Source organism: Rhipicephalus sanguineus, unplaced genomic scaffold, assembly GCF_013339695.2.
Source record: "Rhipicephalus sanguineus isolate Rsan-2018 unplaced genomic scaffold, BIME_Rsan_1.4 Seq10031, whole genome shotgun sequence".
Lineage (NCBI taxonomy): Eukaryota > Metazoa > Arthropoda > Arachnida > Ixodida > Ixodidae > Rhipicephalus > Rhipicephalus sanguineus.
The window spans coordinates 1,337,265-1,353,448 of record NW_023614146.1 but is presented as its reverse complement, the minus strand read 5'-3'; the positions used below and the strand labels follow the sequence as shown (position 1 = coordinate 1,353,448).

The following is a 16,184-nucleotide window of genomic DNA, read 5'->3' as shown; positions in this document are numbered from 1 at the left end:
AGCTGCAGGCGCATGCTTGGCGCAAATTCAAGAGGACGGCTCCGAGATGCCGATTGCCTTCGCAAGTCATCGGTTCACACCGACGCAGACGCGGTGGGCTACAATTGAGCGCGAAGCATTTGCGGTAATTTGGGCCTTAAGAAAATTTGAGGTATGGGTTTTTGGGGCAAAGGTAACCGTCATCACTGACCACAACCCGCTCTCATACCTCACGTGCAGCATGCCCCAGGGGGCAAAGCTCACGCGCTGGGCCTTAGCGCTTCAGCGCTATGACGTGTTAATACAGCATCGCAAGGGCAGCGCTCACGCCAACGCTGACGCGCTGTCCCGATTACCTAATCAGTGTTGGGGTGAGGGGCCAGCCCGAGCAACAATTGAGACCTAGGGTCTGGTGGCGGGGAGGGTTCCCCACCCTTTCGTGCGGATGGTGTGTTTGGGTGAACGAACTGTGCGGACATATGTGCTGACCCTCGGCAATCTGAGCGTACCCTTGTGAAATGCACGTTTCCCGAGTTAGGTGGCCTTTGGCGCGAACCTTTTTTTTATCATTTAATTCGTTACATCCTCTCACCGATGAACGAATCTTGGGTGAAAGGTGTAATGTCGCGCTCGGCGTGACATCCCCCTTCCTCCTTAGTAACGTCTTCCCGAGAAACGCAGCCGGCTCGACGTGGCACCCCCTTCCTCGCCTGCCTGACGGATTCCCGAGAAACGGCGCCTCAGCTGACCCTGCCTCCCCTGCTCCTTCCACGAAACTGCCTGTTCGGTGTCGACGAGGGCCACGGGCAACGAGGACGGGGATATAAAAGGAGAGCCCGGGAAAAGGCGCGGGGTCTTTTTTTTCTACGAGGAGAGCTGGCCGGTTAGACACCGGCACGACCGCTTTAGGCCCCACTGCGGGTCATACTTTTTTTGCTGTCTTTTTGAATTGTAAACAGTTGTGTACATAAAGTTGTATTGGTAAAACGTCCAGCGGGTGAAGGCGTCTTCCTCCGGAGTAAAGTCACGAAGACGGCGGCGATCATCCTCGCGAAGCAACGATCCCCGCTTTGCTTCGCCACCAAGAACCTCGTCCGAACCGTATACCGAGTTCGGACGAAAATTTACTCAGAGCTTGCTGGCTTGGCGGCAATATCTGACCAGGCCGCGTTGCTAACAGAAGTCAAGTAATCGTGCGCGAGGAAATTGCACGCCAGTTCTCTCTCCTGCCCTTTGCCCCCCGCCGCACGTTCAACAGTCGTCGACCCCCCTTCTTCCTCCCCTCTGCCGATCGATTGAGCAGGGAATTGCAGAGGTCATGTTTGAGTACCACCCGCAACCTCCGACTCCTCCAGCTCCTACGCCCCAAAGTTACGCTCAATTTGCAAGGCGAACGATTGGGCGAGTTGATGATTCATGATCGAGCACGCACGCAATGTACGCAATGGCAATGAAGGTTTTTTGGCTCAGCACGTCAGTAAGTGTGGCTGCCATGCGCAGTTCAAAAGCACGGGCGTAATGTACAGGCACAAAGACGATCACACCCGTATGATCGTCGAAGCTGAAAAAATGGCACGGGAACCAGAAAACTGCGTAAGCAAACCGTCGTTAGCTCTTCTAGATAAAGAGCTACGGTATCTGGCAAGTGGCGCACATGGACCATGAATCTGCTTTTATCAAACGTCTGCTTTTATCTTCTTGTCGTCCGTGTTTACTACCGCGCAGTATACATACGTCGCTCAAGTTGTCGCCAGGACGCCCCAAGTAATTCCTGCGGCTGCCCCAATGAATTACGCCGAAGCTGCTGGTAGACCTCCGTTCTTTGAAGCGCGTGTGCCGGCTACATATGCTGACGCCATCCCTCGGCCCCGACTGCAGCCCACCATGCAGTCATTTCAGCAGCCGCCCCGTCAATAGCGTCCTGCGACATGGGCGGGACCTACCCCGTCGAACCGATGGCGCACACCCGACAACCGGCCCCTCTGCTCTGCTTGCCGTTACGCCGGTCACGTGGTACGCTATTGCCAACGCGTGTAGCCGCCTCGAGTCGCGTCCCCTGTCACCAGCCAGTCAAGCCGTGCATTCTACGACCCACCTCCACCTATGTCACCGACGTCACGCCCACCTCCATCTACTCGCTGCTCTCCGTCTCCACGACGTCGCTTACTGTCACCCATGCGGCCACGTGCGGGCGTTGTGTGTTTCCTTGCTTTGTTTTGTGCTCTTTCGCGGCTAAAAGATGTCACTAAGCAAGTACCAACTAGGCCAACAAACAGTCTTGTTAAAACCTCACGTCGGTCCAGCGTTTCCAGCTTTGGTGCTTGTTGGATGAGTTTCATCATTCCTTCGATGTCGGGCAAACTTCCCTCGGCAGCACGTCCACTGTTACGCATCGCATCGGCACTGGCGCCCAAGCACCACTGCGGCAACGCCCATATCGCGTGTCTCCCAAAGAACGTCAGGTATTTAATCAGCAAGTGGACGATATGCTTCGACGCGATGTAGTTCGGCCCTCCAACAGCCCATGGGCGTCTCCAGTTCTCGTTGCGAAGAAGGACGGTTTTGTGCGGTTCTGTGTGGACTACCGACGATTCAACAAGATCACCCACAAGGATGTTTATCCACTGCCGCGAATCGACGGCGCGATTGACAGCCTCCAAGGAGCAGAAATCTTTTCATCTCTCGATTTGCGCTCGGGGTACTGGCAAGTACCCATGGCTGATGACGCTCGACCGAAGAAAGCCTTTGTCACGCCCGACGGCCTGTACGAGTTCAACGTCATGCCGTTTTGTCTGTGCAATGCGCCCGCGACCTTCGAGCGCATGATGGACACCGTTCTGCGCAACTTGAAATGGCACACGTGCCTGTGTTACCTGGACGACGTTGTCGTCTTCGCTCCAGACTTCTCCACGCATCTCCAACGTGTGTGCGGCATGTTTTGACACGTTTGAGCAACGCCGTCCTCCAACTGAATCTGAAGAAGTGCCGATTTGCGGCACGGCAGCTGACAATCCTCGGCTACGCCGTGTCCAAGAACGGAATCCTTCCCGATCCGGCCAAGCTTGGGGCCGTGGCCGAATTTCCCAAACGTACGTCCGTCAAAGAACTGCACAGTTTTGTAGGACTGTGTTCATACTTCCGACGCTTCATACGAAACTTTGCCAACATCATATCGCCGCTTTTAGGAAGTAAGGCACCCCTAAATTCGTGGTCATCCGAGTGTGACGACGCGTTCGCAAAGCTCCGTGGTTTATTGACGTCTCCTCCCATACTACGCCACTACGACCCTACGGCCCCAACGGAGGTACACACGGACGCCAGCGGTGTAGGCCTGGGCGCTGTCCTTGCGCAGCGCAAACCAGGCTTCCCCGAATATTTCGTGGCATACGCAAGCCGTACGCTTACTAGAGCCGAGACCAATTACACCGCCACGGAAAACGAGTGGCTGGCGATCATCTGGACCCTTACAAAGTTTCGACCTTATTTCTATGGTCGCCCATTTGATGTCGTCACCGACCATCATGCACTATGCTGGCTGCGTCATTGAAAGATCCCTCAGGCCGTCTCGCCCACTGGGCACTTCGCCTGCAAGACTACGACATCCGCATGCTGTACCGTAACGGACGCCAGCATGCTGACGCCGACGCGCTTTCGCGCTCCCCCTTGCCTGACGAGAATGCCCCCTGCTCATTATCTTACATTGCTGTTTCCTCCATCGACGTTCACACCATCGCTACCGAACAGTGCGAGGATAAATGGATCGCCTCGCTGATCGACCTGTTCACTGATCCGTCGGCAACACCATCCACTCGCGCGTAGCGTCGTGAAGCCCACCATTTGGCCATTTGTGGCGACCTACTGCACGGCCCAATTACAACCCCGATGGCCGCCAGTGGCTACTAGTGATACCCCGCATTCTGCCTTCTGAAATATTCGAGTCCTTCCACTCTGATCCGCAATGCGCGCACTCTGGGGTATCCAAAACTTACCACCGCATTCGACAACGATACTTCTGGCGAGGGATGTATCGCTACGTGCAGACGTTCGTTCTCTCCTGCCTCGATTGCCAACGCCGAAAGCATTCAACGCACGTGTCGCCAGCCGGTCTACAACCATTACCTTGCCCTAACCGTCCGTTTGGGCGCGTGGGCATCGATTTGTATGGACCACTTCCTCTGACGCCGGCTGGCAACCGCTGAGGGGCGATCGGAGATCTGTTCGTTCCGCGTTCGTTCTGCGGTGCCTACGTCACAGAAGTGAGAGGAGGCGCAGCTCTCCCGCCTAGAACCGCCGAGAGGAAGAGAACAGCCAATCGTGAAGCGGACAGCTTTCCGGAAGTAGACGCGCATCCTGTGACGTCGGCACAGGGACCGTGAAGCGTTTCTCGCCTTTTAATAAATATAATTACTTTACAGAAAATTATTGTTTTTGCTTCTCAAGCTCAAACACTCTTTCAAACAGCAACAGCTTTCAGTGATGATATTTAATAATGTTAGTTTTTTTTGACGTCGTCGCTAGATGGTGTCGCGCACGCGAAAAAAATCGAAAAAAAAAAGAGAAAAGTAGCGGCTGACGTAGTTTCAAAATGTCGTCCGATCGCAACGTCTGCGTTGGTTCTCGGGTGTCGGATCGTCAAAAGGAGCTTCTGCTGGCTTTTGTGAAAGAGCACCCACAGATCGCGAGTCTGTCGTGCCCGCTGGAGCCGTCGTTCACGAGGGAGGACCGGGACGACATGTGGCAGGAGCTAGTAGCGCTTTTGAACGAAGAAGTCCCTGCGCGTAACACCAGGGCCCAGTGGCAGGCCCGATGGAGGAATGAGCGCTACTATTCGCAGCAGGGTCTTGCCAAACTCCGAGGGCAGCAGAGGTGAGTGCGAGCACAATTGTATTGTGGTCGGTCATCTTACACGTCCCGCTTGTGCTTTACAGCAGCACCCGAGGCGGCCAGATTTCGGATTACCGCGGCCGCGTCGTGCTTGACAGGGACGAGTGTGCGAGGCCCATAGTTCGGGTGGTCTGAATCGGTAAGCACTGGCTTAGAATATTGCCACGCCCACTTCTTGTCTTGTTTTGATGTATTCGGGTTTGACCGGCAGGGACGGTTATCAACGCTCGACGCTGTCCGCGAAGCATTGTTCGAGAAGCTTCACGTCTATAGTAGATCGTTCTGTTAAGATTGCGCCCCGCACGCGAATGTTCCAGCTTTGTCTAGAGATAACGCCGCCACCAGCGATATTGCTGGAAAGTTCGATACCGCCTGTATAAAAGCCGACGCGATTGACCGCTTGTCAGTTGATCGACGGACGACGCCCTGTTCGCCGCTATCATTGTACAGCGTGTATTGCTGTAGCTCTAGTTCCCATTTTCCGGCCACAAGTTCGGCCAAATAAACAGTTTCATCCTGCAAACGCCGACTGCTGTCTTCGTCGACGTCACGACCACGTGACATCTGGTGGAGGTGCTGCTTCTTCCATGATCCGGACGCCCCCGCGAAGCGCTGACCCAAGTCCAAGCCGCGAGGAGGACGACAGCAAAGAATACCCGGATCGTCGAACAAGCCGCAGGCAGAAGGGACTGCAGCCAGAGCACGGGCTCCTTCCCGAACAAACCAGGCAGCCCAAGGTCCCAACACCCACCGCAGCGACGATGACCGACCCCGTGCAGCCTGCGCCGATCCTACTCCGGCAGCCCAAGGAGCCGCCAACCTTCCGCGGGTCGTCATTCGAAGACCCGGACACCTGGCTCGAGACTTTCGAAAGGGTCTCAACATTCAACAACTGGGACTCCGAGGACAAGCTGCGTCACGTTTACTTTTACCTCGAAGACGCAGCAAGGACCTGGTTCGAGAATCGGGAGTCTGCTCTTCGAACTTGGGACGCCTTTCGCAGCGCTTTTCTGCAGACGTTTGCAAGCGTCGTCAGAAAAGAAAGGGCCGCAGCCTTGCTAGAGACGCGGGTCCAACTTCCAAATGAAAGTGTTGCCATCTTTGGAGAGGAAATGACCAGACTGTTCCGCCACGCTGACCCAGCCATGCCCGAGGACAAGAAAGTCAGGTTGCTCATGCGAGGGGTAAAGCAAGAGCTCTTCGCTGGGCTGATGCGGAACCCACTCTCGACAGTCCAAGAATTCATCTCAGAGGCGACGACGATTGAGAAGACCCTGGAAATGCGCAACCGCCAGTACAATCGCCGATCGATTCAAGACAGCCCAGCTGTTCATGCCGTCGGCTCCGACGACCTGCGTGAAGCGATCCGAGCGATCGTGCGGGAAGAACTGCGCAAGCTTTTACCCTTACCACAGCCTGAAGTTGCCTCGATCGCTGATATCGTCCGAGAGGAAATACAGCAGTCTCTGGGCACCCCCGAGTCAGCGCAGCCACAGCCGCAAGCAGTGAGCTATGCCGCTGCAGCCCGACGCAACGCCCCCCCTCCTCGCCCACGTCAAGACGCCGCGCCACCGCAGCAGTTCCGCCGCCAGGCGCCACCGCCGCCGCCACCGACGTCATACCGCCCGCCAGCCGGCCAGCGATACACGCCGAGAAAGACCGACGTTTGGCGCACCCCCGACCACCGCCCACTCTGCTACCATTGCGGGGAAGCTGGCCACACTTACCGCCGCTGCCAGTACCGACAGATGGGACTGCGTGGGTTCGCCATCGACGCGCCGCGTCCACAGCGAGGGGAAAGACCACACGACATCGCCGACTACCTCGCGGGAACGCAATGGACGCCCCGACAACCTTCCCGTTCGCCGTCGCCAGGCCGCTACGTCTCCCCCCAACGCCGACCATACACTGGCCCAACGCGAGGCCGGTCACCCAGCCCGTATCCGGAAAACTAAGGGCAGCAACCGATGGAGGTGCGGTTGCTGTACGACGAAATACCGAAGATCCTCCGCCGCCGACGACAACGCCGCAACGACATCTAAAGAACACGCCGCAAGCCGAACGAAGCCCTGACGTCGAAACTTCACGGCCCGAAGAAGACCTGACGACACAACGACGAAGCAGCGGGACAAACCGACGTAGCCGTGATCCGACGCCGCGACCAAATCGAAACGGTAGGCGACGAACGAGTGACCTCGACGTTCTCATCGACGGCCACAACGTCACCGCTCTCGTCGATACTGGAGCCGACTATTCTGTCATCAGTGGACCGTTCGCGACGAAGCTGAAGAAAGTCAAGACCGCCTGGGAAGGCCCCGAAATCCGCACAGCGGGAGGTCACCTAGTAACGCCGGCAGGAATCTGTACAGCGAGGGTCTCCATCAACAACCGGATTTATCCCGCAAGCTTCGTAGTCCTTCAGCATTGCTCCCGAGATGTCATCCTTGGTATGGACTTCTTAGGCCTTCATGGTGCAGTCATCGACCTCAGATCGAAGTCGATAACACTATCTACAGAAAAGGCATTACCGCGGTACACGCCGCCAGGGAAGCATGCCTTGAATGTGCTGGAAGACCAAGTCACCATTCCCCCTCGCTCCAGCGTCATCATTTCCGTCGGCTCTCAGAAAGTAGCAGACCTGGAAGGCGTCATTGAAGGCGACCAGCACCAGTTGATTAACCGCGAGATTTGCGCCGCAAGAGGAATAGCAGAGTTGCGGGGAGGCAAAGCAACAGTGATGCTCACAAATTTTAGCAACGAGTATAAGCACGTAAACAAAGGCACGACAGTCGCCTACATGGAAGAAATCACGGCTACGTCGATGGCTTTCGCCATCGCCGATTCTTCCGAGCCAACACCGACGAACCAAGCTCCTCAACCAGTTTTCGACGTTAATCCTAGCCTTCCGAAGCATAAACAGGAACAGCTCAAAACCCTGCTCTTGAAATACAGGGACTGCTTTTCGTCATCGTCAAGAATCCGCCAAACCCCAGTCGCAAAACATCGCATCATAACAGAGGAAAATGTCAGGCCACTCCGGCAGAGCCCGTACAGAGTTTCAACGCGAGAACGCGAATCCATAAAGAAACAAGTCGACGAAATGCTACGCGACGACATCATCCAGCCGTCGAAGAGTCCATGGGCGTCACCCGTGGTGTTAGTGAAGAAGAAAGACGGAACCCTACGCTTCTGCGTCGATTATCGCCGCCTGAACAAAATCACGAAGAAGGACGTCTACCCTCTCCCACGGATAGACGACACCCTGGATCGACTCTACAACGCGAGGTACTTTTCGTCGATGGACCTCAAGACCGGCTATTGGCAAATTGAAGTCGACGAGAGAGACCGAGAGAAGACTGCCTTTATAACACCAGACGGCCTCTTCGAGTTCAAGGTTATGCCCTTTGGTCTTTGCTCGGCACCTGCGACGTTCCAGCGCGTTATGGACACCGTGCTGGCTGGATTGAAGTGGCAGACTTGCCTTGTGTACTTGGACGACGTCATTGTGTTTGCCTCAAGCTTCGACGAACACCTCCGGCGCCTTGACACTGTACTACAAGCAATCAAGACTTCTGGCCTCACCTTGAAGCCTGAAAAGTGCCGCTTTGCATACGAGGAGCTGCTGTTTTTGGGTCACGTGATCAGCAAGGGTGGTGTTCGCCCAGACCCGCGGAAAACAGCTGCCATCGCTGCCTTCCCGCCCCCCACCGACACGAAAGCCGTGCGCCGTTTTCTCGGCTTGTGCGCCTACTACAGGCGCTTTGTCAAAGAATTTTCACGAATCGCCGAACCGCTAACTCACCTCACGAAGACCGACGTGCCATTTAAGTGGGAAACGGCGCAAATCGAAGCATTTGAAGAACTGAAACGACGCCTTCAGATGCCTCCGATACTAGCACATTTCGACGAATACGCCGATACGGAAATCCACACCGACGCAAGCAGCGTAGGACTCGGCGCCGTCCTTGTGCAGAAGACTGGCGGGCAGGAAAGGGTCATCAGTTATGCTAGCCGGTCGCTATCAAAGGCAGAAACGAACTATTCCACAACAGAAAAGGAGTGCCTAGCGATCATCTGGGCTGCATCCAAGTTTCGCCCCTACCTCTACGGCAGGCCCTTCAAAGTTGTGAGCGACCACCACGCATTGTGTTGGCTAGCTAATTTGAAGGACCCTTCAGGTCGCCTCGCACGGTGGAGCCTACGACTTCAAGAATTCGACATTACCGTCGTTTACAAGTCCGGAAGGAAACACTCCGACGCTGACTGCCTGTCTCGCGCCCCCGTCGACCCACCGCCGCAGGACGACAAGGAGGACGACTCTTTCTTGGGAATCATAAGTGCCGACGACTTCGCGGAACGACAGCGAACGGATCCAGAACTCAGAGGCCTTGTGGAATACCTCGAGGGCAGGACCACCGTTGTTCCGAAGGTATTCACGCGGGGACTGGCGTCATTTTTCTTGCGCAACGGTGTTCTCCTAAAGAAGAACTTCTCACCGCTTCGAGCCGATTGCCTTCTCGTGGTACCCTCGACATTGCGGCCAGAGGTCCTCCAGGCTCTGCACGACGACCCGACGGCTGGACACCTGGGTGTTTCTCGCACGCTAGCAAGAATACAGGAGAAGTACTACTGGCCGCGCCTTTCCGCCGACGTCACTCGTTACGTGAAGACCTGCCGGGACTGTCAGCGACGCAAGACACCACCCACTAGGCCAGCCGGACTTCTGCAGCCTATCGAGCCACCTCGACGGCCGTTCCAGCAAATCGGGATGGACTTACTGGGGCCGTTCCCGACGTCCAATACCGGAAACAAATGGATCGTCGTAGCTACAGACTACCTCACCCGCTACGCCGAGACGAGGGCCCTGCCTAGAGGCAGTGCCGCCGAGGTAGCGAAGTTCTTCGTTGAGAACATCGTCCTGCGTCATGGCGCCCCAGAAGTTCTCATCACCGACAGAGGTACGGCGTTTACTGCTGACCTAACTCAGGCCATACTGAGATACAGCCAAACAAGCCACCGCCGGACCACAGCGAACCACCCACAGACAAATGGCCTGACCGAGCGGCTAAACAAGACCATCGCCGACATGTTGGCCATGTATGTCGACGTCGAACACAAGACGTGGGATGCCATCCTTCCGTATGTGACCTTCGCATACAACACGGCCGTCCAAGAAACGACGCAGATGACGCCGTACAAGTTGGTCTACGCAAGGAGCCCGGCGACGACGCTCGACGCCATGCTACCCAACGTCACCGACGAAGAAAACCTCGATGCCGCCGCTTACTTACAACGTGCCGAAGAAGCTCGACAGCTCGCCCGCCTGCGCATCAAGACCCAGCAGCACACCGACAGCCGTCGCTACAACCTTCCACGACGCTTCGCGGAATACCAGCCCGGCGACCGTGTTTGGGTGTGGACGCCGATACGCCGACGTGGGCTTAGCGAAAAACTCCTTCGGCGATACTTCGGGCCATACAAGGTTCTTCGACGCCTCGGCGCTCTCGACTACGAGGTGATCCCGGACGGCATTACGAACTCCCAGCGACGCCGCGCACGACCTGAAGTCGTCCATGTCGTGCGCCTTAAGCCGTTTTTTGCGCGTTAGCGAACCTGGGGACTCTATTTTTCTTCCTTTGTTATTGTAATTTATTTTTGTATGCACTTGGTTTTTTTCTCTCTTCTATGTTCTTTCACAAGCATCGTGGTTTCCTTGTTGTGCTGCAGATGACGAGACGAGGACGGTAGGTCGATACAGGGACACAGGACAGGTGGTGCACAAACTTACAACTGGTTTATTCACATCTTGCGAAGTGTCAAATATAGGTTAACAATCAGATGGGAAAGGGTGAAGGAAGGGAAACTGCGAATAAGGTGGGCAAAAAGTAGATATAGATAATGCAGGCATATGACATGTGCCATCTTGAGCTCAGACAAATTTTTTTTTCGCAGATCAGCGTACGCCACTTTCTAGAAATTTTATTTCTGCTTGCGTTAAATGTAACGATGGTGTGCTGATGCATTCCTCTTTTGCAGTTAAGATGAACAGGGCTTCTTTTATCTCCCTAGTGTCTTTATCACCACCACGTGCTAGCAGCGTGGTGTCGCGGAACTTCGGCGTGCAGGAACATCGTTTGCAATGCGCCGCGAGGTGACCTGCTCCTTGTAACTGCTGGCAAGCGTATCTGTGTTCCAGGAGGCGTTCATTGATGCAGCGTCCTGTCTGTCCTATATATTTCTTGCCGCAGGTTAAGGGAATACTGTATACAGCCTTAACGGCACATTGCACGAAGGGTTCTCGGTGGTTTATTGAGCACTGTTTCTTTGATTGGCTATTGTTTACTGCTTTGCAGAGCCCCTTAAGCTTATGAGGCGCCGAAAACAGGACATTGACTCCATATCTTTGCCCTACTTTCTTGAAACGGTGCGATATGCCGTGCGCATACGGAATTACTGCCGCTTTGCTAAAGTCAACTTTCCCCCTTTCTTTTTCTTCGACTGCACGTGGGTTTTTGGTCTCTTTCAAAAGCTTTTCGCTGATTGCTACAAGCATGCTTTGGGGATAGCCACTGTCTTTTAATCTCTTCAACTGGTTGTTAAGGCTATGCCCTAGAAGATGGTGGCAAGACTTTCTGAGCGCTTGCCGAATGCATGACAATGCTATGCCTCTTTTGATGAGTTTTGAATGGTTAGACTGGAAGCTTAGGATTTCTTTCTTTCCTCTGGTGTTATAATGCCAGCACGTGTGCTGCGTTTCCAACCGTATTTCTATATCGAGGAACTGCAGTCTAGATTGTTCTGGGGTTTCGCAAGTGAAATCAAGACCTGAATGTGCGGTTTGGAACGCTTTGACAATATCTTCGGTGTTACGTACTACGCCTGGTTTGAGACATACTAAGAAATCGTCTACGTATCTGAAACAGGCTGATATGTCAAGTTCGTTCATTCTTTGGGCTAATTTACGATCGCCTTCCGCCAGGAACAGGTCGGACAATACCGGAGCAATACAGGAGCCAATTGAAATGCCTTCTCTCTGCATGTAAAAATTACCATCATATTCAATGATTTGTGACCGTAGGTAAATCCTTAACAAGTCTAGAAAGACGTCTGCGCCACAGCCACACTGATTCTGAAACTTCACACATCCAAACAAGTTAATCGCAGATTCAACAGCACCTAACACGGCGCTTTGCGGAATGTTGAAAAATAAGTCTTTGGCATCAATGGAAAAACAATTTACAGTAGGGCAGTCTCTAAGGTACTCCACTACAGCGTCGGAGTTCCGGATCCTGAAAGGGTCTTCAATAGGTAGACTCCCCAGGTGAATCTGCAGGTAATTCGCAACATTCCTTTGCCACGTCTCCTTATCTTCTATAATAACCCGAAATGGGTGTCCCTCTTTATGCGTCTTGACAGAGAAGAAGGGCTTGAGGCATAATTCCTTGCTTTGACGTACCGCTTTTTCTAGCTTTTCAAGTTGCGCCCCGGAGCATAGATGCACTGCTTCTTTCTTCAATTGTTTCGGCTTAATTTCATTCTTCGCTGCCTTGACAAAATTCTTTTCTATCGCACGGGTAGCTAAGTCCTTGTACGTTGGGTCGTCTATGACCACGAACGCTCCTGTCTTGTCAGAAAGCAGAAGCTTTAGACTTTGGCTTTTCAAAAACTTGGCCGCATCTGCAGATTCTAACTCTCTAGGCTGTCGGCATAATTTGTTGTAGCTCGTGCCCTTTAAAATTTCCATGACGCAAGCAGACTTTTCTTCGTCGGGTGCGCGTCTAGCAACTGCTCTTGCCATGCTGAGAAACCTGAAAGGGTCAACCCGCGGTGGGGCAGCAAACTTCGGAGGACTAGAAAGAAAGAGGACGAAGCAGGACTGGTTAACCTATCCGGGAAGGCTATACCGGATGAAATTTCCAGCATTTTGAAAAAAGGCCCGAAGTTTGCTGCCCCACCGCGGGTTGACCCTTTCAGGTTTCTCAGCATGGCAAGAGCAGTTGCTAGACGCGCACCCGACGAAGAAAAGTCTGCTTGCGTCATGGAAATTTTAAAGGGCACGAGCTACAACAAATTATGCCGACAGCCTAGAGAGTTAGAATCTGCAGATGCGGCCAAGTTTTTGAAAAGCCAAAGTCTAAAGCTTCTGCTTTCTGACAAGACAGGAGCGTTCGTGGTCATAGACGACCCAACGTACAAGGACTTAGCTACCCGTGCGATAGAAAAGAATTTTGTCAAGGCAGCGAAGAATGAAATTAAGCCGAAACAATTGAAGAAAGAAGCAGTGCATCTATGCTCCGGGGCGCAACTTGAAAAGCTAGAAAAAGCGGTACGTCAAAGCAAGGAATTATGCCTCAAGCCCTTCTTCTCTGTCAAGACGCATAAAGAGGGACACCCATTTCGGGTTATTATAGAAGATAAGGAGACGTGGCAAAGGAATGTTGCGAATTACCTGCAGATTCACCTGGGGAGTCTACCTATTGAAGACCCTTTCAGGATCCGGAACTCCGACGCTGTAGTGGAGTACCTTAGAGACTGCCCTACTGTAAATTGTTTTTCCATTGATGCCAAAGACTTATTTTTCAACATTCCGCAAAGCGCCGTGTTAGGTGCTGTTGAATCTGCGATTAACTTGTTTGGATGTGTGAAGTTTCAGAATCAGTGTGGCTGTGGCGCAGACGTCTTTCTAGACTTGTTAAGGATTTACCTACGGTCACAAATCATTGAATATGATGGTAATTTTTACATGCAGAGAGAAGGCATTTCAATTGGCTCCTGTATTGCTCCGGTATTGTCCGACCTGTTCCTGGCGGAAGGCGATCGTAAATTAGCCCAAAGAATGAACGAACTTGACATATCAGCCTGTTTCAGATACGTAGACGATTTCTTAGTATGTCTCAAACCAGGCGTAGTACGTAACACCGAAGATATTGTCAAAGCGTTCCAAACCGCACATTCAGGTCTTGATTTCACTTGCGAAACCCCAGAACAATCTAGACTGCAGTTCCTCGATATAGAAATACGGTTGGAAACGCAGCACACGTGCTGGCATTATAACACCAGAGGAAAGAAAGAAATCCTAAGCTTCCAGTCTAACCATTCAAAACTCATCAAAAGAGGCATAGCATTGTCATGCATTCGGCAAGCGCTCAGAAAGTCTTGCCACCATCTTCTAGGGCATAGCCTTAACAACCAGTTGAAGAGATTAAAAGACAGTGGCTATCCCCAAAGCATGCTTGTAGCAATCAGCGAAAAGCTTTTGAAAGAGACCAAAAACCCACGTGCAGTCGAAGAAAAAGAAAGGGGGAAAGTTGACTTTAGCAAAGCGGCAGTAATTCCGTATGCGCACGGCATATCGCACCGTTTCAAGAAAGTAGGGCAAAGATATGGAGTCAATGTCCTGTTTTCGGCGCCTCATAAGCTTAAGGGGCTCTGCAAAGCAGTAAACAATAGCCAATCAAAGAAACAGTGCTCAATAAACCACCGAGAACCCTTCGTGCAATGTGCCGTTAAGGCTGTATACAGTATTCCCTTAACCTGCGGCAAGAAATATATAGGACAGACAGGACGCTGCATCAATGAACGCCTCCTGGAACACAGATACGCTTGCCAGCAGTTACAAGGAGCAGGTCACCTCGCGGCGCATTGCAAACGATGTTCCTGCACGCCGAAGTTCCGCGACACCACGCTGCTAGCACGTGGTGGTGATAAAGACACTAGGGAGATAAAAGAAGCCCTGTTCATCTTAACTGCAAAAGAGGAATGCATCAGCACACCATCGTTACATTTAACGCAAGCAGAAATAAAATTTCTAGAAAGTGGCGTACGCTGATCTGCGAAAAAAAATTTGTCTGAGCTCAAGATGGCACATGTCATATGCCTGCATTATCTATATCTACTTTTTGCCCACCTTATTCGCAGTTTCCCTTCCTTCACCCTTTCCCATCTGATTGTTAACCTATATTTGACACTTCGCAAGATGTGAATAAACCAGTTGTAAGTTTGTGCACCACCTGTCCTGTGTCCCTGTATCGACCTACCGTCCTCGTCTCGTCATCTGCAGCACAACAAGGAAACCATGAACGACCACCAACTAGCCCAATTCATCGCTCTTCTAAACACAAGCATCGGGACGATGCTTTTTCAGAGGGGGGCAATGCCACGCCCACTTCTTGTCTTGTTTTGATGTATTCGGGTTTGACCGGCAGGGACGGTTATCAACGCTCGACGCTGTCCGCGAAGCATTGTTCGAGAAGCTTCACGTCTATAGTAGATCGTTCTGTTAAGATTGCGCCCCGCACGCGAATGTTCCAGCTTTGTCTAGAGATAACGCCGCCACCAGCGATATTGCTGGAAAGTTCGATACCGCCTGTATAAAAGCCGACGCGATTGACCGCTTGTCAGTTGATCGACGGACGACGCCCTGTTCGCCGCTATCATTGTACAGCGTGTATTGCTGTAGCTCTAGTTCCCATTTTCCGGCCACAAGTTCGGCCAAATAAACAGTTTCATCCTGCAAACGCCGACTGCTGTCTTCGTCGACGTCACGACCACGTGACAATATCATTGTTACTTGTATGCTGCGAACAAGTGGGCTCGTTTGCTTCGAGCCATTACGCGCTGTTACTTTTACTTTTTCAAACAATATCGAGTGGATCACCCGGCCGCCGCGTTAGCTGAGGTGCTAACACGTTGCGCCGCCCAGAACAGAATGCGAAACAGCCACATTTGCGGTGATGACGAAAGAACAGCCGGGAACTATATTTCGAAGGTCACTAGAGCACCCTACGTGTTCCAACCCATTTCTCAGACCCTCGAGTCGAGTGAGGTGCGTAGCCAGTAGGCTTGCCTCCCTCCACCCCTCTCTTCGAAGTCTGTGTGTCATAGCATGCCGCTGTTGAAACATTCTAAAAAAACATTGCTATTGTCCACTTCCACTCCATACTTCTTATTGCACTCAGTGTGTCAATCAAGAAACTTCTTACTATAACAGGTGAGCCCTGCTCCAGCTGCTACTGGTGTGGCTGAAGAGGATGTGGCCGAGGATCTTTCCCGTGCCCCAACTCGTAAGTTTCGCTGATGTTTTTGATTAACTGTTGATGGTGTTACATGCTCACAGGTGATGCTCATGCGTGCAGGCATATGTTTGTGAAGAGATGACATCTGTGGGCATAAAGACAAAAGGCTGCACAAAAAAAAATTGGCAAACGGTTGCAGGAGCTAGTTGTATGCATAACTGTCAGATGGAATAAACAGGTGTCCTGCCTTGCAGATGTAGCAAAAAGGTAGCATTGCAAAAATGTTCAACATCTTGAAATGTTTCT

The 16,184-nt window shown here is 52.6% G+C and overlaps 1 long non-coding RNA gene across 1 annotated transcript; it reads left to right on the top strand.

Annotated features, from left to right (window-relative positions):
* The first annotated feature begins 4,566 nt into the window (after positions 1-4,566).
* On the top strand, positions 4,567-15,883 carry LOC125756473 (uncharacterized). Its single transcript, XR_007414531.1, has 3 exons — positions 4,567-4,845; positions 4,908-5,002; positions 15,854-15,883. It is a non-coding gene; the product is annotated as an uncharacterized LOC125756473 (long non-coding RNA).
* The last annotated feature ends 301 nt before the right edge of the window (positions 15,884-16,184 follow it).